At 43.4% G+C, this 24,423-nt stretch overlaps 1 long non-coding RNA gene across 1 annotated transcript; it reads left to right on the top strand.

The window, feature by feature from the left end:
• Nucleotides 1-355: 355 nt before the first annotated feature.
• LOC131897569 (uncharacterized) lies at nt 356-10,301 on the top strand. The gene is made up of 4 exons (XR_009375731.1): nt 356-846; nt 2,127-2,416; nt 8,058-8,304; nt 8,852-10,301. It is a non-coding gene; the product is annotated as an uncharacterized LOC131897569 (long non-coding RNA).
• The last annotated feature ends 14,122 nt before the right edge of the window (nt 10,302-24,423 follow it).

The following is a 24,423-nucleotide window of genomic DNA, read 5'->3' as shown; positions in this document are numbered from 1 at the left end:
GAGCCAAAAGAGAAAAAAGCAAAACAACAAAAAAACTATAGTATAATTTCAAGGGATGAGGGTTAAGGATGAAATATGATTTGGGGGAAAGTAGGTCAGGGGTTGCCCAGGCTGACTCTTGAAGTTGGTCAAGTACCACTCATTCAGACAGAGGAAGATAGCCATGAAAATATCTATCATATAGAGTGTTCGACTTGCCCATGGGATTTAGCACAGTCTTACGTTAGCTTCATCCTCTGTTCTTCCTGCCCTCACTTGGGACTTCTAGCTATTTATTACCATCTTCCAAGGCAGTATCAACAGCCTACATTCTCAAGGATGACTTTAAAGGCAGAGTGATACTGGTAGCAGAGTGACACACTGCAGCTTAGGTGTGGCCTTTCTCTCCCAGGGAAGAAGTTGCTCCCAGAATGTCCTAGGCTAACCAATTCTGATTCTGAGGCCCCTTAGCCCCATATGATGAGGCTCAGTGCTGAGCAACACCAATTTCTCCATGTCCTCTGACACAGCCTGTTCTTTTGGTATGCTTGGTTTTTGCCTCCTGTCCTGACATCACCTTCCCCTCTCCTCAGAGCTCAGGAGGAGTCACTAAATTTCAATGTAGACTCCATGGGCTTTAGGCATGGGCTTTGCCAATGCTGCTTCTGATTTGCAAATTTGTTTTAACCACAGGAAATCAGCCAGTTCTAGAATCTTCTTTCCTACAATCTCCTTTTTACATCAGTTTATTGGCTGATTCAAATCTTTGGGCATGACTCTCATCTTGCTGATCAAGGTAACAGTTTCCATCACCTGTCTTTTTTCTCACACAGAGCTGCTGTGGAATATTACTTTAACTATGTAAAGGTGTGTTACATTTGTTTATGCTGCATTTATTTAATGATGTAAAGATATGTTACATTTGTATATGCTGCATTTGTTTAATTATGTAAAGATGTGTTGCTGTTTTACCTTGCCTGACTAGGGTACCTGATTGATCTAATAAAAAGCTAAATGGCCAATAGCAAGGCAGGAGAGGGATAGGCAGGGCTGGCAGGAAAAGAGAACAAGTAGGAGAAGAAATTTAGGCTAGAGAGAAGATAATGAGACGGAAAGAGACAGAGATGCCTGGGGGCAGCCATCCAGGCAGCTGCCAACCAGCTAGACACAGAGTAAGCAGGGAAGTAGGACATACAGAGGAAAGAAAGGTAAAAATCCCTGAGGCAAAATGCAGATGAAGAGAAACAGGTTAAATTAAGTTTTAAGAGCTAGTGAGACAAGCATAAGATAAGGCCAAGCACTCATAATTAGTAATAAGTCTCCATGTCTTGATCTGGGAGCTGGTTGACAGTCCAAGAAGGCTCACTACATTTGGTGCCCAATGTGGAGCCTGAATGTCCATGTAGGGCTTGAGAAAGCAGAAAAAAGAAAAAGAAAAACAAAAATAAAAAAAAAACCCAAACCAAACAACAACAATGAAAAACGAATATGGCTCTTTTATAAGGCTCTACCATACAGCAAGCACTTGAGTAGCTGGTACATTAAGTAAAAACAAAAAGCTAAGTAAAAACACCTGCCACAGTGTGGGCACCAGCTTCCTACAGCTCTCAGTTAAATGCTTAAATGGGCTTAAGGCTTGGCTCTCACAGATCTGAGCAGGGTGGAGCCAGTTGCCAGCACAAAGCCACTTAGCAGTTTGAGGTTTAGCTTACACAGTCAGAAAAAGCTAGAGACATGCAGTGAAGACAGTCTATATGGGGAAAAAAAACCTCTAAACAAGTTACAGTGTGTTTTAACATGTGTGTAGGCTTAACAAAGAAGAGAAAATGGGTATAAGCAGTCATAGAAAAAAGTAAATAGTTTATAGATAATAAGTAAAGTCTTTAAAGGAAGAGTAAAGTAAAATAAAATGAATAAGCCACACAAAGATGGGAAATACACAGGGAGTCTGGATCCTGTATGGTGTTGTGTTGAATTTTAATTTTTTGAATGTTGATGAACAACTGACAGCTGCTGAGAGACATTGGATTGTAAAAGGAACTGCTGAATTAAACCAGCCTAGATACTTTAGGGATGCCTTAGCTTTAAAATGGAATTCAGAAAATGTATTGCTTTGAGAGAAAGGTTATGCTTTTTTTTTTCCATAGGAAAAAAAAGGCTTTGGATTCCTTCAAGGTTAACAGAGATCAGATTTGGTAGGGGGAGACCCCCTGAAAAATCTTAGCTACAGACATAGAGAAATAAACCAAGAAAAACTACAAGACAGGTGATGTGATCCCTCTGCACGGAAACAGTTCTGAGACTGGACGACAAATGTTACAACTGGTTTCCCCAGGACTTGACCGTTATCTCAATTTTCTCAAGATTCCCTAAAGATGCTGTGACCCTCAGACAACAGGGAGCAGTCTAGAGAGCACAATGCCCACATTCCTAAGAGGTGAGTTGGGTAGTTTTTGGTTATTCAGTGGGTTATGGATGTTTGTCATCATTTAGGGGGGGATATAGGAATATAGGATAAAAAGACAACTATTAGCCTCACATATTTTACATTGGTATGGATTTTGTCATATTGATACAAATTTAAAGTTATTTTTGTTATACTGTGTGTATGTTTCTACTCTTGTTTGGGGTAGTGTGCTTATGTAGCTCATTTTAAAATGTAATGTATAATTAAGTAATTAAGATTAGTAGTCATCTATAATAATCAAACTTGTAGTTATGTTAGGTATGTTTTCAAGGTTAAATGGATATACTTTAGATAGATAGATGGTCTTCAAAGACTTCAAAGACCTACAGAATATGGCATTTAAAATATTTTGCTAACATAGGGCTTTCATGACAGCAAGACACATCTTCTCCTGGCAGCACCAATCTATTTCATAAAAGGATGATGGGCATTGAAGAACCTCCATATGGAGTTTGCTTTCATTGTGGCAAAGCTAGTCATTTGGGCAAAAGCTGCCCTTGCCTTGACTGCTGTCAGTGTGCTGTACAAATGGGACAAGCAGGACACAAAGGAAAAAGACTGGTAAACTTTGCCAAGACAAGGCAGGACAGTCCTTCAAAATTCCTGCTTCATAGAAAAGTCTGACAGATATTCTGCAGGACACAAAGGAAACAGACTACAGAACCTTGCCAAGACAGGGTGAGGCAGGCCTTCAAAATTCCTGCTTCACGGAAGAGTTTGTCAGATATTCTAGGCCTGTAGGCCAAAGATGGATGTCTCACTGTTGCAGAGGAACCTTGGGTAACTGTCCAGGCAGCTGGCTGTCTCTGTCATTTTTATAGTTTTGGAAGTGGCTTGCAATACACTTACTGTTTATTCAGGTAATATTATACCCTTCTGGTGTCTTTGATGGAGTTTAAGACTAGATAGTCACAGGTGCAATTTTCCTTAGGTATGACACAAGGTAAATTAGGTACAGAGCTTTGGACTCACCAAGATAGGATAGGTAATAGAGTAATTTCTCTGAAATTGCCAAATACAAATGGACTGGATACTGTAAATGTATTTCTTCCTTGATAACTGTTCTTATTGTATATAGTTTTACCACGTTAAAGTTAAAAACATTTCCTTTTATTTAGACAAAAAGCAATACAGAGCATCTGTCCTTCTCTCCCCAACACTACCCCAGTGTCTTTCTTGGTATCCAACTGGAGAAGAGAACATATTCACAACATCAACTCAGGTGTTTTACAATTTTTTCCTCATTTGAGCCTCTCCACATGTCTCCCATCCTTCTTCCTTTGGAGAAGGAATCTGAAGCTTTAACAGGTGACTTCGCCTACACAAGATTGGAAGGGCAGTGGAACCAAATGTAGAAACTAGCTTCCTTGGCTACAGAACCTCTGCTTAGCTTTCATTGTTGGTAGAGTTGTGTCATCCACAGTGCTGATGTTCCATCTCCAGTAACTCAGAAATTGACTTTATTTGGAGATAAAGTCTTTGCAGAGGCTTTGAGGTGATGATGAAGGCCATGCTGGATTAAGTGTGGGCCTTAATTCAGTCACTGGTGTTCTTTTAAGAGGAGAAAATGTAAATGCAGAGACAAAGATATTGAGAGAAGGCATTGCAAAGACAGATAAATGTGCTGCCACGAACCCAGGGATGCCCAGGATGGCTGACAGTCTCCAGCTTCCAGGGGAGAGGCAGAGAACGCAGTGTCCCCGAGAGTACCTAAACAGATCCAACCCTGCCAACAAGATGGTTTTGAATTTTTATTTTCTGTTTCATCCAGTTTGTGATCATTTGCTGTGACATCTTTGGGAAAATAGTACCCTTATGATTCCTTGCTCTCTCCCAAGAAGATTGTTCCCTTTTCTTGCTCTAAATCTAGGGAACTTGTTCAGAACTTACTAGTTCCTTATTTCTGGGTCAGCCTGGATCTGGCTGAAAAGCCTGTGCCCATCTGGGAGATGTGTGAGGTGATTGAGGACAGTGGAGAAACAGCTCCTTCCTCCTGGAGATACCAGGAAGGCCTGCAGAGGCAGGAGCATGACTGGAAGAGGAGCTAGACATGCAGAATGCAGAGTTAACAGGAGGGAAAGGGAGAGTAGTATGTGTTAAAGAGTTGGCATGAAAGACACGGTGGCCATTGTACCGCAAGAATCACCTAATGTCTGTAGAGGGCATTAGAACGTGGAAGATGTCTTGAGAACTGAGATGTCTGTAGAGGGCATTAGAACATGAAAGATGTCTTGAGAACTGAGATGTCTGTAGAGGGCATTAGAACATGGAAGATGTCTTGAGAACTGAGTTTCCCCAGCATAGGACCTCTTGGCATTTGCAGCAGCACCGTTAACAGTGATGGCTGAGCCTCAAGGTCAGCTTGACTGGCTTTGGAATCACCTAGGAGACACAGCTGAGATTGTATACGTGAGAGCATTTCCAGGGAAGATTAGCTGAGGAGGTTAGACTTGTCTTTAACAATGATGGCATCATCCCAGGGACTGGGGTCTCAGACTGAATGAAAGGACAAATGGAGAAAGGCAGATGAGCACTGGCGTTGCTCTGTTTCTGCTTCCCAGTCAGCACCATAGGCTCGCCTGTTCCCACAGCCATGATGGATTGTGTTCCTCTGAACCATGAGCCAAGACAAACCTTTCTTCTCATACATTGCTTTTGTGTCAGGCGTTTGGTAGCAGCAGCAGCAGCAACAACAAAAGTAATCAATACATCAACTAAATTGGTCAGAGTGAACTGTTAAAGACATACCTCTGGTACAAAAAGAGGAACCCAATCTCTGGTCTCAGACGTCCAGGATTCTGACTTTGACTCTGCTGCTTTCTATTCATGTGGACTGGGGAAAGTCATTATGTGTCTCCATAAGCTTCCATTACATCATTTGCAAAGTAGAGATGAGAAATGTCTCTTTGTGTGTGTGTGTGTGTGTGTGTGTGTGTGTGTGAGAGAGAGAGAGAGAGAGAGAGAGAGAGAGAGAGAGAGAGAGAGAGAGTGAGTCTATGTAGCTCAGGCTTGTCAAAATGTCATGATCTCCCTGCTTTAGCCTCCCAAGCACTGGGATTGCAGGTGTGTTCCTATAATCACTTATCTTATAGAGCTATTACAATGAGACAGCAAGGACTTTGAAAGAACAAAGCACTACCTGTACCTAAAGTATTTTGTTACTACTACTATCAACAATTGTTGACTGGCCAATTTCTTCACCATTTCATGGTTGTCTCACACTCATTTGGGCCCTGAAGTCCTTGTGCCATGGGACTTTCCTCATGATGTAAGATGACTGTGGCTTGTGTCTCATGTATTAATCTGGATGCAGTCCAGGGCCGGTTTGGGTGACCCAAGATGCTGCTATCTTGTTGCCTGCTGAGTCTGTTTGCCAATTCCAAGATCAGCTTATGGTCTGAGATATCTTCGGAAGTTGCAGCCACATCTCATCAAGGAGGAAAGAGAGAGAGGAGAGGGGAGAGGGGAGAGGGGAGAAGGGAGAGGAGAAAGGGGAGGGGGGAGAGGGGAGGGGGAAGAGGGGAGGGGGGGAGAAAGAGAGAGAGAGAGAGAGAGAGAGAAGAGAAAGAGAGAGAGAGGAGAAAGAGAAGAGAGGGAATCCTATTTCTAGAAGTTATATATGCTAGCTTTTAATATATCACATGGACTAGCACCTGATCACATGGACATTAGAATAAAACTGGAAGGGTTTTATTCTAAGCGATCATGTGCCTAGCTAAAAATCAGAGTTCTATTATGATTAGAGAAGGAACAAATAATAAAACTAGCATCTCTATATTTTCTGGTTTGGGATTCATATTTATTTTTTAAGAGTTGTAGCATGAATCTTCAAAGTTCTTATCAATAAAATCAAACCTGAGGCCAGTTATTGGGGTGAAATGCTGGATGGTCAGAGAGACAGAACAAGCCACAGCCACTTCACCTGGCCAACTTCTCAGCTGATCTTGTTTCCTCAGACTGGAAGCCTCTGTGTCCTCATATCCGAATGGCTCTCAGCTGAACTGTGCTGCTAGAAGCCTGAAAGCTTAACCAGCCAAATGCTTCTAGTTTCTGGTCCTCACGCCTTATATACCTTTCTGCTTTTTACCACCACTCCCTGGGATTAAAGGCTCGCTTTCTGGGATTAAAGGCGTGTGTCACCATGCCTGGCCGTTTCCAATGTGGCCTTGAACTCAGAGATCCAGACGGATTTCTACCTCTGGAGTGCTAGGATTAAAGGTGTGAGTGCCACCATTTTCTAGCCTTTGTATCTAGTGGCTGTTCTGTCTCTGACCCCAGATAAGTTTATTAGGGTGCATAATATTTTGGGGAACACAATACCACCACAAAGAGTAGTTTAAATTTGTTTGTAAAAGATACAGTTTGTAGTAGACAAACACATAGCCAGCCCACAGAACTCCTAATTCACATCAGGGAACAGGCTGAACACTTCATAGAAGTTATCTCATTTAACTGACACCCCAGGCCCACTGGACTAGGCACTCTCACTGTGTAAGTGCCTCAGGTGAGATGGGCCTCAGGGCCGCGAAATGCCGTAGCTGAAGGTCTCTGGGGAGGGAGCTCTGAGATGGAGGTTTTCCATGGGAGGGCAGGGTGTGCGTTAGAGGTATTTGAGGGGATCTGGTGAAAGGAAGGGATGGAATAAAAGTGAGAAGAGGGAATACTGGGCTGGGATATAATTCCAGTAAGAGTCCCTGTGACTCCCCAGTGAACTCCGGAACCAGGAGAACCTTGCGGATTTGTTCCGAGTTGGCACAGGGGGCATCCCTTTGCTGGTTATTCAGAGCAGGTAGGCTGCCCAGGTAGAACTTGACCTTCCACAAATCATTCTCATTAGCTGAGGTGATCCCCGAAGGGGAGGAATTTCAGAAGATTTCCCCTCCACAGTCCTCCCAGGGGCTGCAAGTGGGTCCTGACAGGACCAGAGAGCTCCCTACACAAAAGTTGACACCAGTATACAAGAGAGGCAGAACTAGGACTTCTGATTCCAGCGTTAAGGCTTTCTCTGCTTATTTATGGTGGTTCAAAGGCTTATCCAAAGTTACAACTCACAAGTGAAGTCCCCAGATCACTCTCTTTCATCTGTACCCTGAACAACAGCTTAAGCTGTAGCTTGTGACCTCACATGGGATCACCAAACTGAATGTGGGGCTTTGAAAACTTGGGTACCAGCAGAAGGTTTCTGAATGGGCACTGATTAGAAATTAATTCAAAACCAAATGTATCATGTGTCCACAGAGTCTGGCAGAACCCTTCTGGGTTGCGTAGCATGACTTCACTGTAGTCTTGGTTCTGAACACACCATGTATATTATGCCCTTTGCCCTGTGCATGCCATTATGCTATACATGCCAACCAGTGCATCTAGAAACATCTGGGCTCAGATCTGAGCCTGCTGCATATTATACATTGCAGTGTTTTTACTGTATATACAAAGTTTTCTGTTCTTATGGAAACGTAATGGTTTAATTAAGGGAAAGACTTTTTACTATTTCCCTATCACCACCCCTCAACAGGTAAATGTCAAATCAGCTTATCTTTGCACCTTGTCACTAAAATATTGTATTTAAGATTACTGAGCTTCATTAAAAAGATGTCAAAATATGTTTTAGCTTTTGACAGAATTTCTGAAATAAATCTGTACTATTGACTTTTCACATTACTGTGAAAAAACTGGCAAAAGAGACTTAAGGAAGGAAGAGCTACTGGGACTCATGGTTTTCGGAAGGATACAGTCCATCATGGCAGTAGCGTGAGGCGGTTGACTCATCACACTGATGGATGCTGGTGACCAGCTTGCCTTCTCCCTTTATTTGGTCTGGACTCCCAGTCCAAGGGATGGTGCTGTCCACACTCAGGGTGAGTCCTCCCTTTCAGTTCAGCCTTTCTGAAAACACCCTCAGGGGACACACCTAGACGTGTGTTTCCTAGGTGAGTCCCAGGTCCATCAAGACTGATCACTACATGTCCTAAACATGTAATGTCCTAAACAGACGTCTGTCATCTTGACTATACACTTATGAGAATGACCAATGATTTTTAAGATCAAAATACTTATTAACTCCCTGCAAAATGAAGACGCTCCATGATCTACCACTATCTTATATTCAGCCAAGATTTATTTCTTTGTGTTTAACAAACATACCTTATTAGTATCAAATTAGGTTTCATCTTTAATAAACGGTAAAATTACATTTACCAAAAAATTAAAAATGCATTTCCTTATTATTCATTATCAATAAATGATTTATAAACCTATTTTTTTTTTTATGGAGCTACATGCCTGGGGTCACAAAAAAAGTTTCTTGGGTGAAAAGGGGTCATAAGCGGAATAAGTTTAATAAGCTATAGACCCTGGGTCTTGTTGGTACCTACTCATTGGGAAATTTGCTTACATGTTTCCTAGGCTCCACATTCATTCTTCTCTCTAAACAATCCTTGGCAGTTTCTACTACTCTGGTCTGCTAGGGTCCCAGCCCTCCGCCAGGAAGAATGGGATTCTGCCAGCACAGCTTGGCTATAGGCACTTGGAAAGTGATGCTGGTCACCGCCTACGGTGATGCTGGTTACCGCCTACGGTGATGCTGGTCACCGCCTACAGTGATGCTGGCCACTGGGGCATGGAGGCTACTATGGTACTGTGGGGTGAAGAGGAAGAGAGAAAGGAAAGACTGGCAAGGGTTGCCTCAGAATCTATGCTCCTGCCTCTTCTACCCCTACCTATCACCAGCTCCTGGAGGGTAGGCCAGTTCCTCCTCCTTGAGGGCCAATCGAGCGCTTAGAAATCGGAAGTGACTGAAGAATTTTACAAGTAAAGAAAGTTAGTGAACTTTCTTGAGCTGAGAAACTAGAGGCCCAGAAAGTGACCTAAAGTACCCACCATCCCAGTCCCAGATGGCAGAGCCAGGTAACATATCTGGTTTGTGGACCTGAGTATTCCAGGTCATAGCTTATCTGATCCCCTAAGCCACTTCTGAGTGCGGGATGTTCAGACAGGCTGGGTACACACTCCAGGATGCCCTTGTTTCCTGGCAATCCTAGCAGAGAACTCAGAACCATCAGCGTCTCAACAGGAAATGGAACAAAGCACTGCGCTGGGGCCAATGGGCCCATGGGCCCACGGAGACACCCCAAGGAACTCTGTAATTGATCCGCCCTTAGCCTGGCTGCTTCCTTGATAGTCTAAGGCAGTTGCCCCCAAGAGAGACAGGTCACGGTAAGAGAATGCAAAAGTTCTTTCTTGGAGGTTTACCACCTGGGACTTCAGACAATGCCAAGTGGGCTGAGAAGATTTAGGGATGATTCTGTAGGAAGCCGGAGGGTAATAAGCTTTACATCCACGGTTCAATATGCAGAAAGCCCCTGCCCACCACCCACGGAACACACCACAATCGGCATCTTCTCTAGAAACATCTTAGCTCCACGATGCAGTAAAACAGTCTGGCCTAAGTTACAGAGCTTCTTTGAAGTCCCAGAGAGGCCCATAAATAAGGTTGGTACTTTGGAAGGGCTGGGGGCGCTCATTTTGCGGGATCCCTACACAGCTCTCTCAGACCACATTGATTTGTAGCCAGTTCTAAGTCAATTTCCTGGGGCTCATAAATCTTGATTCAAGCAAAACTAAAATGTCATCAATATTTATTTAAGGTATTTCTTACCACTCTATAGGAAAGGAAGAAAAAAAAAAAAAGTGTCAACATTCTCATCCGCCGCCCTGGAGATGATAGGGACCACGGCCATTCCTGGGCTCCTCCCAGACCACTTCCTTGTGAACCATAAACCCCTGGGTAACAAATGTACCATTTCATGGTCAGCCAGAGTGGTAACTGTCACTGGAGAAATAAAACTGAGTTACTGTTTCCAGTTTCAAAAGAACAGCAACAAGTATAGAAAGAAAAAAAAAAAAAAAACTGTATGTGATTCCTGTCCTCTTCCCTCAGACACCTGCAGCCATCTAACGTTTCACTGAATCCTGCCACATAAATGCATAGCTTCAGTCACTAATCCATATGGCTCCAGAGACCCCTGTCACATGAGAACTTAAACTGATGGGGCCAGGCAGCCCAGGGCAGCTTAATCTTTTTTAATTCAAATCGACTGAGTCCCATGTGGCCCGGAGATGATACTTTATATGCTGCAATCAGACTGACCTAGACTTCTCAGGCTCTAAATGATTAATGAAACTGCCTCCAGTTTGTTTCTATGGTGATTGGAAACCTGACCCGGATAGAGGAATCTGCCATTCATGGGGAACAGAACGGAAAGGAGGGAGGCACGGGGAGGGGGGGGGGGACCCTGGCGGCTGGTGGCAAAGCCAAGGTGCCCATAGGCCGTGAGTACCTCCCCCAGACCTGCTGGTGCGGTCTGGTCTCAGAAATCAGTGTGAGGGGAGAGAAAGGGAACAGTACTCAGTCCAGTGTAGACTTATTTTACTCCTCCAGGGGATCCAGTAACCCTTCGGAGAGCCAAAGCAGACGACCAGAGAAGGAAGGCACCTGGACCACACTTGGCCTCCCAAAGTAAATACAATAGAGCCATGAAATGTTTGTTTTGTTTTCTTTAGGATGAGTGGTTTTGCCTAGTGCGGTCAGGAAGACAACAGCTAAGGGAGCCTGATTTTTTACCTGAGTATTCTCTGGCCCTTTAAAAAGAATTGATTGCTTCCCTTTCTTTTCCATTTAAAACAGATTCATTCTGTACTTTGTATAGCAAAATGCTGTTGTCAGCATGGATGAATGGGACTTAAAGGGAACTTGATGGTGAATACCGAGATGCCACGGGGCCGGATGCTTAGGACCAAGGTCACCTGCCACCATCAACTTGGCGTGAGAGTTGGGTCCAGCTTCATAATGGGACTCTTCCGAGCTTTCTCACCAGAGTCTCTGAAACAGACCCACGTGCCCCAGCTGCATGAAATCCTGAGCCTGGGGTCTATCCTCACTCAAGGACCAAGCAAGACCTACTTGTCACTTTAAAACCCGGTGACTCTAGGGCCGCTGAACAAGGAGCACTAACTCTGAAAGCTGGTGGAAGCTGCACCCATTCTTTTCAAATGTCCAGCTAGTAATGTCCCAGCTTCCCCTCCCCACACAGGGTCTATAATAAGATACACAAGGCCCGCTGAGGTCTCTACCCATCTCCCACTCATCTCTCTGCCAACTGAAACATCTATTCCCCGACTTTTCTCCACGCATGTCTGGTTCTCTGTCTGCCATAACCTCTCTACATCTACATGTTGAGAGAGTCTTCTGATCCCCAAGACCCAGTTTGGACGCCATCACAGCAAGGATCCAGCCATCCCAGCCACAAGGCCGCCTCTTCACAGCCTCATTTCCATGACGTTGTATCTTTGATAATGAAGACTGTGTCTGAAGTGTTGCCTTGCATGATGGGAAATTTTGTTCTGCATCAGAGTCCGGCAGACAGTGTCTGTGTAGTCTGTGTGTATTAAATTGGACTGCTCACCTCATTACTCCTAGCCCGGAGGTTCATCGGGCTGCCACATCTATTGTCTACTCCATAGTCACTTCTGGTTACCATTGATAAGTCAGGCCTTCAAGACCTGGCTCAGCAAAGACCTTGGGATGCTTTTGGAAGTTCAACAGTTACCATTCCAGTTCAGCTTTGAGCAGCTCTTAACCCAGTGGTTCTCAATCTTCTGTCCGCTGCGACCCTTTAATACAGTTCATCATATTGTGGTGAACCTTAACTAGAAAATTATTTTGTTGCTACTTCATAACAGTCATTTTATTATGGCCATGGATTGAAACATCAATATCTATGTTTTCCAATGGTCTTAGGTGACCCCTACGAAAGGGTCGCTTGACCCACCGAGGGGTCACAACTCATAGATTGAGAGCTTCTGTCTTAACTTATTGGGAGCTTGCATGGCCCAAGCTTTTGCGGAAGTTTCTAAGTTTAAGACCTTTCCAGTTGCAAGTTTGGGGGCATCTCAACCAAGGCTGAGTGCTATTTGGAGGGTGTGTTGGAGCCCAGCTGCCTACTCTGGCCACCTTGGGGTGGTCTGCAGACAGTAGTTGCTGGGCTAAACCTGTGAAGCAGGGTCCTCCTTTTGCCTTTGACATGGAAGAAGAATCTACGTGACATCAGGCCTCAGCCAGCCTCTCTCCTGTGCGGTCAGACTGCCTCACACACCACTGCTAGCAAGGATTCCAGCATCCTTATCTAACACCTCCACAGAGCGGCATATCGGGTGTACCTATTTTGTTTCCTGAAGACACAGGTGGTGAAACTTGGGTGTGTGGCCCTGGAGGGGAGGGAAACTTGCCAGGTACCCACAAGCTGGGTGAAGCAGGAGAATGTCAACACAGATGATATCTGTCCTGGCAAGCGATGAGCCTGAGAAGTCATGTCTCCCACATAGCCCTAAGTCCGTCTCTTATCCAGAGTCCTTGCCTGCTGCAGAGTAGATCTTATGAAGTACACACTTGTACCTCTTATTCTTCTGCTTGGACAGCGGCAAGACTGTGAGCCCCATTCACATCACAATTGTGAGTAGGAAGTCTCTTCACCTGCCCTGGTTTATTATCCCTCCTCTGCCCCTACCCCCTTGGAACGGTCATGGTTGGGCGGTTTTCAAATCACACTTTTATTTTCAAGAATTCAGAAAAGACTCATTGCCTCTTTCTAGAAGGTTCTTTCCTGGACATCTGAGGCCCCAACTTTGGCAGCTAGGGCTGACCGGCTGGGCCAGGAGGACTTGAGGACAGAGGCAGACGCTAAGGTGAAGAATGTGAGACTCACAGAGGATACCAGGAGAGGCAACTGAAGCCATGAATATTTAGACAGGGAAAGTGGAATTCAACCCGACAGTGATGCACAGGAGATTGGATTGACAGCAACAGCCTAAAATTAGAAGCAGTCTGGTGTGTGTAGGGGGTGGGGGAGGTGCAGGCTGGAGCTCAGACTCTGGGGACTGGCTGGATTAAAAACTGGGAACTTGCCACTTATCAGGTAAGTGGTCATTAGGCAAGGACCCTGGGTGTACCCAACGTCCTAGTCTGTAGGGTAGATACAGTGTGCTTCTGCTCAGTGACTGTCGGAAGTTCACGATCGACACACAGTTAGTTCAGGTTGGCTGTGGTTGAACACTGATCCCTTGTTAGACCCACTGGGATCTTCCTTTCACCCAGAGGTCTCATTACTACTCCCTGCTCCAACCTTTTCATTGGTTTTGGAGGAAAGGAGAGTCAAAAAAAACTGAAAGTTGGCATTTCCTCCAAATTCTTGTTGAAATTACAACCTTCATGTGACAGTACACAAATCCAAGAAGTAACTAGTCCATGGGAATGGACCTCTGACTGATGGGATTTACTAAGTTCCCTTAGGAAAGAGACCCATAGAGTTCTCTAGTTCTCTGTGAGAACAATGTAAGTCAGCTGTCTGTAACTGGAAAGAAACATCACCAGAACGTGACCATGTCAGCACCCCGACCATGAAATATTTAAGGTGATGGTCTAGAGAAATGTCTCCAAGCAGTCGGAGGAGATGAAGCAGGTGTTCAGATGCCAAGGATGCTCCATGCTGCCCGAGTCCTTCAACCCAGCTCTGACTAGTTCAGCTGGGGCCCGAGGCGGAGTGACAAGGCTTGAAGCCTTTTATGCTAGGAGGGACCATGACAGAAGACAGAGCAGAGTCACAGGGAGATGCAAAGGTCCAGCTCTGTAAATGCAATGGCGGCTAAGAACTCAGAGAAACAGAAGGGGTCTCAGAGTCTCAGACAGCAAAGTATCAAATGGATGTGAAACACACACACACACACACACACACACACACACACACACACACACGTCTTCTACTGACATTGCTGGTGAAGACGTCCACCTCAATGCTCACTGATTGATTGCTCACTGGAGAACAGTTACACTTGGAAAAAGCTAACTCATCTACAAAGCAACCTCCAGTGTGGCAGGTTCTTTTGTAGATGGAATTTGAATGCCTGGGCACCTGCTACCCCTGCATCTCTGAATAAACAGTCTTCCCTTTCCATTGTCCAGTATTGAGTCTTAAATAGAGGCTTCAATCCAACTCCTTCGGGGCACTCTCCACAACTCTTCCAGCCCCATATCTGCTCCCCACACCATAAAGACTTCCCGTCTCCTACCCTTCCATAAGCACCTGCGTGTGTGAGCTCCTGCTCAGCTTCACACCCAGAGCCATGCTGATGGATGAGTGGGCCTGTTGTGATTTAGGTTGACCAAAGAGATGTTTGTTACAGTATGGGAGCTCCCTAGCTCGCCAGCACATCATCAAGGGTCTGGGCCAAATTTTGTTCAATACAACAGACAGGTCTCCAACTGGATTGTCAACAGTAAACTAGCAGATTAAATCAACATGTTGAGTAGGCAATTTCATCAAGCAGTTCGAAAGCTAGACACAAATAAAGACACACAGTGCAGTCAGCTTCCCCCCGCGGAGCCTCCTCCACTTAACAACAGCGGAAATGTGGCCGAGGTCACTAGGTGTTTGCATCACTTACAGAGATTCCTGGGTTCATCAGTTTTTCATCCCTGTGACAACACCTAAGGAGAACTTAAAGTGGAAAGATGTTTTCTGCCTTATGGTGTCTGAGGTTTCCATTCCATGACTTCATTGCTTTTAGGCTTATGGTAAGGCAGAAGCATCATGGCAAAGGGCCATGGCAGAGAAAATCTGACCACTTCGTGGCAGCCAGGTCTCTCTCTCTCTCTCTCTCTCTCTCTCTCTCTCTCTCTCTCTCTCTCTCTCTCTCTCTCACACACACACACACACACACACACACACACAGACACACAGACACACACACAGACAGAGACAGATAGAGAGAGAGAGGGAGAGGGAGAGCAGGGACAAGATGTACCCTTTCAAGGCCATATCCTTAGTGATGTACTGTCTTCTACTTGGTTCTGCATCCCCAAAGCCCATTCAGCTATGAATTGATAAATGGATTAATTCATTGATAAAATTAAAGCTCTCACGGTCTAACTGCCTCTCATGAGTGACACTAGACAGGGACCAGGTTTCAGCACACGAGCCTTTGGGGAAGCCTTACATGCAAACCACAACACCATCCAGGTAAATATTCCCCACCCCACCCCCAAGATTGGCTTATTTTGATTTTATGAGTTTTGTCTGCATTTGTGGCTGTGTGATACCTTCGTGCCTGGTGCCCATGGAAGTCTGAAGAAGGCATCAGATCCCCTAGAACTGGAGTTACAGATGAATGTAATCCATCATGTGGGTCCTGGGAATTGAACCCAGGTCTGCAACAACAGCCTAAAGCTGAAGATTTTCTCTCCGGGTCCCACCAAGACTCCACAGTCCCGCAGCCCCCGTATGAAATAATCACTCAGGTGCTTATATTACTTATAAACTGTATGGCCATGGCAGACTTCTTGTTATCTAGTTCTTATATCTTAAATTAACCCATTTCTACTAATCTATAAGTTGCCACGTGGCTCGTAGCTTACCAGTATCTTAACATCTTCTCATGGCAGTGGCTGACAGCATCTCCTCCTCAGCTTTCCACTTCCCAGCATTCTCCTCTCTCTTTGTCCCACCTGTACTTCCTGCCTGGCTACTGGCTAATCAGCACTTTATTTATTAACCAATCAGAGCTACACATTCAGAGCATACAGAACATCCCACAGCAGCAGCCAGTGCTCTTAACCACTGAGCCATCTCTATAGATCCCCTGTGCACCCCCACTCTCAAGCAAGCCCTTAAACCTACAAGTTGTTTTCTTTTACATACATCTGTCCATTCTGTTTTTTTCACCTAATATTATAGCCTTAAAATCTGTCTACATCACTCCAAAAGAACTTCCTCATTTTCTTTTCAAGTGGCATAGCAATCCAGTTAATAGGTACACTGTGGCTTGTTTACCAGCTTCCTGGTGGTGGACATGTCCGTTGTTCCCACTCTTTTGCTCTTAGGAGCATTGATACAATGAATTACCTGGTTTGTAGACCGTACTCCACGTTTTCCTAGAATCATTCATTTAGAGATGATATTTTACACACAGCTACACAAGCATGAGCACATACACTTTTTCAACTTAAGAAGTACTGACCTTTTTGTTTGTTTTGGTTGGTTTTCAATTAAATATTTTTTATGGCAATTATAGAATTGCATGCAGCTGTAAAAAAAAATAGCCTCCATCCAATTTCTGGTAACTGGATGCAAACCTGCGTATACTGTTATTAATAGAACCAGGAAATTGAAATGATATTGTTGATTCATTGTGTTGAGATTTGACCAGTTTTACTTGTGGGCATGTAGATGTTTACTTTTGTCCAATTTTATTTAGTCTCTTGTACATACCATTATAATCAGAGCACAGAAAAGTGTGTGGACTCAACCACAGAGGTCTCTTACCTCTGGCAACCTGGAAATTTCATAATCAAGAATGTTACCTAAATGGAACCATGTGATACAGTATGTGATATCTTTTGTAACTGATGCTATAAAATCAGTATCTCTTTGAGGGTCACTCAGGTTATTTCATGCACAAACTGTTTGTTCCTTGTTCATTATTTTGTAGTATTCCACTAGTATGGACATACCACAGTCTGTTTCATTCATGTATTGGAAGCTATCTGGTTTTTTTTTTTTCCAGTTGCTACCTGCCTTTTCAAGTTCCAAGGCTCTGTCTGAATTGAAAATGACTGTGGTGTCCATGTGCAGCAGGGTCCTAGTCATCTGCCCAGAGCCACCTTCTGGCAAATGGAGTTCTAGATTATTCCTAGACCAAGAGCTGAATCCATGCCTTGGTCTCTGAGCATCGAGGAAGGGATGCATAGTAAGAACAGTAGAAAATCCCGCAAACTCTTGGGACAGTGAAAAGCAGTCCACTCTTTTCAGCTGTTGAAAAAGCCTGGTCCAGGCTTTGTCTGTCTGTCAGTCTGTCTGTCTGTCTGTCTCTCGTGTGTCTTGAAAGGTCTCACTCAGTAGCTCGTGCTGGCCTAGGGTGGTGATCTCAACCATTCTATAGTCCTCCTGCCTCAGCCTCTGTTTTCTTCATTTCGTCATCAAACCAATAGCAATACATTTTTTTTTTTTAATTTAAATTTTTACACGAGGAAGTGGAGAGCCAGAGGATTAAGGGGTCTTTAGTGTTCTCTAGCTTAACGGTAAGGCCATCGGGGTCTGAAATTTCAGCTTCCTGGCCCCTGATCTTGGGTCTCTTGTCGTCGCAGGCAGTGGACAGACACAGCGGCCACAAACAACAGGAGGCGTAAGCCTACGGCTTGGAATCTGCCAGTGACTGGACCATAGACAAGCCACCGCACATTCTGTTCCTTTATTTGCCAAACGATGTAAATGAAGGTAGCCCCACTGTCCCTCTCTCTCACATTCTGCAGTGGTGACCTCACTAAAGGAGACATGAGCTGTTGATTTTCAAATGAGGGCAGCATGTAGTCCACTGGGCAGCCCGACAGTGATGGGACAATTAGGATGTTCCTAAAACCTGGAAAGCCGTCTCTGTTACATGGCGTAGGAAATGTCAGAGAGGGAGCTTGTGGGTGTCTGTGTTGTGACAGCCCATTTGAAATGTACACGTCTTGCTTCAGGATTAGAGGTACCTGCTTTGAACCCCCAGAAGAAAGTCCCAGTCTCACTGGATTCTCACGGGAGCTCCTTAGGTTTCCTCATACAAACTCTTGGGCTTTCTGTTAAAAACACCAGCTTCTGGCCCTTCCTCCCTTTGTCTGATGCTAACCCCTCCTCAGAAGCCCCTGAATACCTTGGAGAGACTACCCTTCCCAAAGAACCTTAGACACTGGACCTCATATATACAGTCACACCACCCTGAACATGTGTGAGCTCATCTGACGTTGGACCTCATATATACAGTCACACCACCCTGAACATGTGTGAGCTCATCTTACATTGGACCTCATATATACAGTCATACCACCCTGAACACGTGTGAGCTCATCTTACATTGGACCTCATATATACAGTCATACTACCCTGAACATATGTGAGCTCATCTTACATTGGACCTCATATATACAGTCACACCACCCTGAACATGTGTGAGCTCATCTTACATTGGACCATGAAAGTCAAGCTGTCTTGGCAATTGGAAGGAGAAATTCACCTTTTTCCTTCATGATGAGCCTGTATCCATAGGAATATGCGTAACTTGATATCAAAATAAATTGCCCATATACACAGACAATTACAATCTTTGGTAGGCCTTGTTTGGGTCATTGCTGTGGTTTCTGCACCAATATTAATGACAAATAGTAGGTACTCCATACATGTTTGCTAGCTGGGAGAATAGCATTTTATGATGAAGAAGGACTACTGCGGATGCCTGAGGAAAGGTTGGGATCTGTGGAAGACAGCATCATACTAGTGGCCATAGGCAGTTCTTCTGGGGAGGCCACAGTTCAAATAAACCGATGGTCAGAAATCATCTTTATGAACCGTAGGGTGAGGAGCCTTATATGAAGAATGTATATGTGTGTGTGTGTGTGTGTGTGTGTGTGTGTATGTGTGGTGTGTGTATGTATGGTGTGTATGTGTGTGTGGAGTGTGTATGTGTGTGGTGTGTGTATTTGTGTGTGTTGTGTGTGTTGTGTGTGTGTTGTGTGTGTGGTGTTGTATATGTGTGGTGTTGTGTATGTGTGGTGTATGTGGGGTGTGTGTGTGTGTGTGTGTGTGTGTGTGTGTGTGTGTGTGTGTGTGGTGTATGTAATGATGGCACAATGTTAAGAGAAGAAGAGAGGATCTTGGCTCCAGGCCCTAGTCCTGTCCTTACTAGGGCAGTAGAGACTGGCAGATGACCTAAACTCCATGTCCAGTGCCATCATCAGGAAGGGAATAATAGTATTTTATTCCTAAAATTTTATGAGGAGCAGGTGAGATGGAATGTGGAGGTGTGTTGTGTGTGTGTGTGTGTGTGTGTGTGTGTGTGTGTGTGTGTGTGTGTGATGGTTGAGAGAATGCAGCTCGTGGCAGGGGATGTCAGTGGGAGGTGACATGGGTGGTCACATTGCACTACACTCAGGAAGCAGTGGAAAGGAATGCCCGTGCCTGCCTGGCTTCCTCCTGTCTTTCTTTTTATTCAGTCTGGGACCCCAGCTCACGGGAGAATACGGCCCATGTTCAGGGCGGGCCTTCCCTTCTCTCTGGAAATACCCTTCTTATTCTCTGTGACCTGGGACAGTTCTTCAGTCCTATTTTATCTTATTTTTAATGATCTTGGCAAACTTGAATAGTACTACCTAACAATTTGTGGAATTTTCTTCATTTGGGATAAGAAATGATAAGAAATAACTTCTTTCTTTCTTTCCTCCTTTCTTTCTTTCTTTCTTTCTTTCTTTCTTTCTTTCTTTCTTTCTTTCTTTCTTTCTTTCTTTCTTTCTTTTTACAAAGATATATATTATAGGAGCTGGAGAGATGGCTCAGCAGATAAGTACTGACTGGTCTTCCAGAGGACCTGGGTTCAGTTCCCAGGACCCAAATGTTGGCAGGTCACATCTGTCTGTAACGCCACTTCAAGGGGGTCGGGCACACTCCTACAGACATACATGCAGGCAAAACATCAATGCACATAAACTAAAAATAAATAAATATTTAAAAAGTAATATATACTGTAGGAAAAGATAGACACAGCGAGCAAAGAAATGTGTGGAGTCAAACAAAGAATCACAGAGGGTAATTCAGAACAGAAACAGGAGCTAATATAGAATTGAATGAAAACGCTGACTGAAAAATCCAGAATCTGAAGCCATTCCATTGGGTGGCCTTGACAGTAGATGGGACAGACACTAGGTGTTGCAGAGTGGTCAGCGAGCTTCCAGCCTGCAGTATGAATGATCCAACTGAAGCAGAGAGAGCAGGAAGACATTTTAAAAAATGAACTCGCCATTAGTGACATCTGGAATAATAGCAAGAGGACAATGTGTGTGTAATCGGAGTCATGAGAGAGAAGGAGGATACAGCAGAAAAAAGTTCATGTGAAGGAGCCAAGCATTTTTCAAATTTGATCCGAGAACCTGAACAAATCCTACATGGGATAAATACTGACAGCCAGATACATCATGGCCAAATTTCTCAGGAGGGACCTGAGTATGTGATTTTGGTTACCAAAGCCCTTGCCTAGCTGATGGAAAGGAGACAGCCAGGTGTGGTGGTGCATGCCATTACCCCAGCATTTGGGAGCCGGACGAAAGAGGATCATGTTTTCTGTGTCAGCTTTGGCTACAGAGCAAGTTTGAGGCCAGGCTGGGCTACATGAAACTCTGTCTCAAGTGAAAAAAAAAACCCCAAAAAAACTAAAGCACAAAAGAAAAAAAGAAATATTATATAAGGTAAGAGATGAGAAATATGGTTGGGTTTTCAAGTTAGGAAAGGCACAAAGCCAAAAATAGTGAAACAATATCCTTTTACTACTGAAAGAAAAAAAAAGACAAAACAAAACAAAACAAGACAAAAAACCACCCACAGCAATCTTCAATCTTGAATTCTAGAGTCAGTGAAAAGAAACATTCTTCAAAAATTAGGGTTTTCATTGAAAAAATGCTTTTCCAATCAGCGATCATTGAGAGAGTGATTACAGCCAGTGCATGGCTAAATGTAGTTAAAAGAATTCCTTCTCATGGAAGGGGAGCATTACCAGATAGAAACACAGATGAGGGGTAGGGAGCCAGCTCAGTGGGAAGAGGTGTAGGCCGAGAGCTTCACAAGTTCAAGGTCGGCACAAACTTCAGAGTTTAAAGCCAGCCTGGGAAACTTAGAGAGATCCTGTCTCTAAAATTAGGAGTAGAAAAGAGGGCTGGGGACGTAGATGAGAAGGAGAGCGCTCGCCTCTCATGTGCAAGGCTGTAGGTTCAATGCCAAGTTCTGAAAATGGATAAATAACAGGATTCCAGATACAGTAATCACGTGAGTCAATAGAAAGGCCTTTTCCCTCTTCTCTAAAAATTTGAAAGTGCAACTGACAGTTTAAAGCAAAGTGAATAAAATAATCATGGGGTTCATAACTGAAAAAGTAAAATATATGACCACCACAACCGTGCAGAGCACAGGGGAGCCGAATGGACGTCTCGAGTTTCACAGGTTTTCATTACATGTGAAGTATCATAATGTTAGAAAATTGCAGCCTGTAAAAAGGGAAAGTCGGATATTGCAATCCTTAAAGAACCAGAAATAAAACAAACAAACAAAAAAGATCTAACTAGAAATCCAAGGAGGGCAATAAAATGGAATTTGAGGAAATCACCCAGAAACAGGGAAACCAAACAACCTAGTAGGAGAGATAATACAACGCAGAATTATCTGCCAGCAATCGCAAGGATCCTCCTGCCCTGAGCACCCATCTGGTTCAAATAATATTATAAACCACAGGTGCAGACATGGCTCCTGGATGAAAGCACTTGCTGCTCTTGCAGAGGACCAAGATTTGATTCCCAGCACCCATGTTGGGCAGTTTCCATCCAGGGGCTCCAACCCCCAATTCTGGACTCTGTGGTCACTTGTACTCACATGCTTGTACACACACACTCAGGGAGAGAGAGAGAGAGAGAGAGAGAGAGAGAGAGAGAGAGAGAGAGAGAGAGAGACAGACAGACAGGTAGGGCAGGGGGCCATACAGTGACGTGTTCATCTTGACTGATCTTATAGATCTGGTCAGGATACTGAATTTTTCTAGTATCTGAAAGAAATTTCTCATGCTTCTCTATTCACTCCAATCCTGAAACAACTATTGTTTATGTATGTATTCCCCCCCCCCCAGTGCTAAAGGTGAAACCCAGAGAGTGATCTTACTGAGCTACATCCTCAGCCCTTTACTGTATATATTTCTACCAACAAGGACCAGCTTAGCCTGCTTACCAATTTAATATAAATCAAATCATGTAATGTGCATTTTAATATCTGGATTCTTTTAGTCAAAATATCTTGAAGTTCATCCATGTCACACATAGATGTTGCATATATTTTTGCTTTATGGCATTCTATTGCCCTTGTATGTGTACATATGTGTGCTTGTATATATTTGTGTGTGCATGTACACACATGTGAACATATATAAATATTAAATACATACAAATGCCTACTATCACAGTAGTGTCAATCTATGTATCCATTCTCCAATTGATGAGATTTTGTTTCCTTTTTTTTTTTTCTGATTTCTAGCCATTATGAACAAAGCTACTACAACCTTTTTGTATATGTCTTCTTATGTATATATGTGTGATTTTCTTCTGGCTTTGCAAATGTCTTTGGATTTTCTCGGTCATATGGTATACATATATTTGCTTTAAATAAATACATATATCCTCAAATGATATTAAAGATGCTAATTCCATTTTAAAGTCCCACCATCCATGTTGGAGAGGTTCTATCTTCATTATTCATTTGGTCCTGACTGTTGTTTTGATCTTGGTCATTCTGACAGGTAACCAGAGGTGGCTCGTGGCTTTCAGTTCTGTTTGGTTGGTAGGTAGTAGTGCTGAACACCTTTTCATATGCTTTCTGACTGACGTTTGAATATCCTTTCCAAGGTGCCAGTTCAACATCTCTGCACCTTTTGAAATTGGATCGTTTGACTTTTCTCTATGATTCGTAAGAGTTCTTCATGCATGTCAGAGCTGAGTCTTTTATCCCGCCTATGTGAAGATACTGGTACAGGGCACCCTTTTAAATTATCATCATGACTCCTGATAGAGGACAGAAGTCTTTGGTTTTAGTATAAAAATTTCATTTTTTTCAAGATTACTATTACTGTTTTTGGTAATAGGAGTTAAATTTAGAGCCTCATGCATGCTTGACAAATGATCTACCATTAAGTTACCAGCCAGTTAAAAACTGTTTTACCTTCAGACAGCTTCTCACTGAGTTGCCCAGGCTGGTTTTCAACCCAGGGTCTTCCTGCCTCGGTGCCCTTGTTGGGATACAAGCTCGTGACACAGGCCTGGCCAAGACATTTTTCTTTACTTATCTTTAGCTCTTCTGAGTCCTGTGAGTTTTCTCATAAAATTTAGAAGCTATTAATCAATTTCAACAGTCAAACTTTATGGGGTTTTTATTGGGATTTCATTGAGTGTACTAATTATTAACCAGCCAATATTATTTAATTAACCAATTTCTTATTTTGTTGATAATTAATTTATAAATAAATAATTAATAATCAATTATTAATTGACTTATTAATTCAGGAAGTATTGAGTCATCTCATCCCTGAGCTGTGTGTCTCACATATTTAACTTCTTTTGATAATTTTGTCTATTGTGTTTTCAGTGTACAAGTCTTGCGAGGGCATTTTGTTCACTTTATTATCAGGTATTTATTTTGATCCTACCGTAAAGCCATATTATCTTTGAAAGTTTTCTTTTCCAATTCTTTGTGGTTACTTTATAGAAATGTAAATTTATATGGTCATTTAGTAGTAACTGGGATATTAATTCTGATAGTTTATTTCAGTCCTTTCAGAATTTGCCACAGTTGTTGACACCTGTAAATAAAGATCATTTTACTTCTTCTTCACACATTTTTGTGGTCACTTATTTACTTTTCCTTTTGGAAGAGCTTCCAAATATTCTGCCCATGGACTGACAGTCCTGATTGGAGTCATACGTAAAATGAGCCATAAAAAGTAGCCAGACAAGAAGGCTTTGTTGGAAAAAGTACTGGATAATTTAACTGGAGAAATGATTTGGATATGGTTTCTCCCCAAATGCCTCCATTGACAGAAAATGTTTCCCTGCACAGGAATGTACACAGCACACACACATAACACACAGACGTATCAGCGGGTGTATAATGAATCGCTTTCATGGCAAAGGCAAACATATCGTTGCCTGGAGAAAAATTTTTGTTAAGCATTTTACAAAATATTCATCAGTTTGGATACAGAAGGTCCCGAACAATTTTACTTATATCGAACTTTGCCTCTTGATGTCTTGGGAGGTTTTTGGAAAGCAAAATTATTCCTGTTGTTTATTCACATAAGCACACATGAGA

Source organism: Peromyscus eremicus, chromosome 22, assembly GCF_949786415.1.
Source record: "Peromyscus eremicus chromosome 22, PerEre_H2_v1, whole genome shotgun sequence".
In the NCBI taxonomy this organism is placed as follows: domain Eukaryota; kingdom Metazoa; phylum Chordata; class Mammalia; order Rodentia; family Cricetidae; genus Peromyscus; species Peromyscus eremicus.
This window is presented reverse-complemented; position numbering and strand designations above follow the sequence as displayed.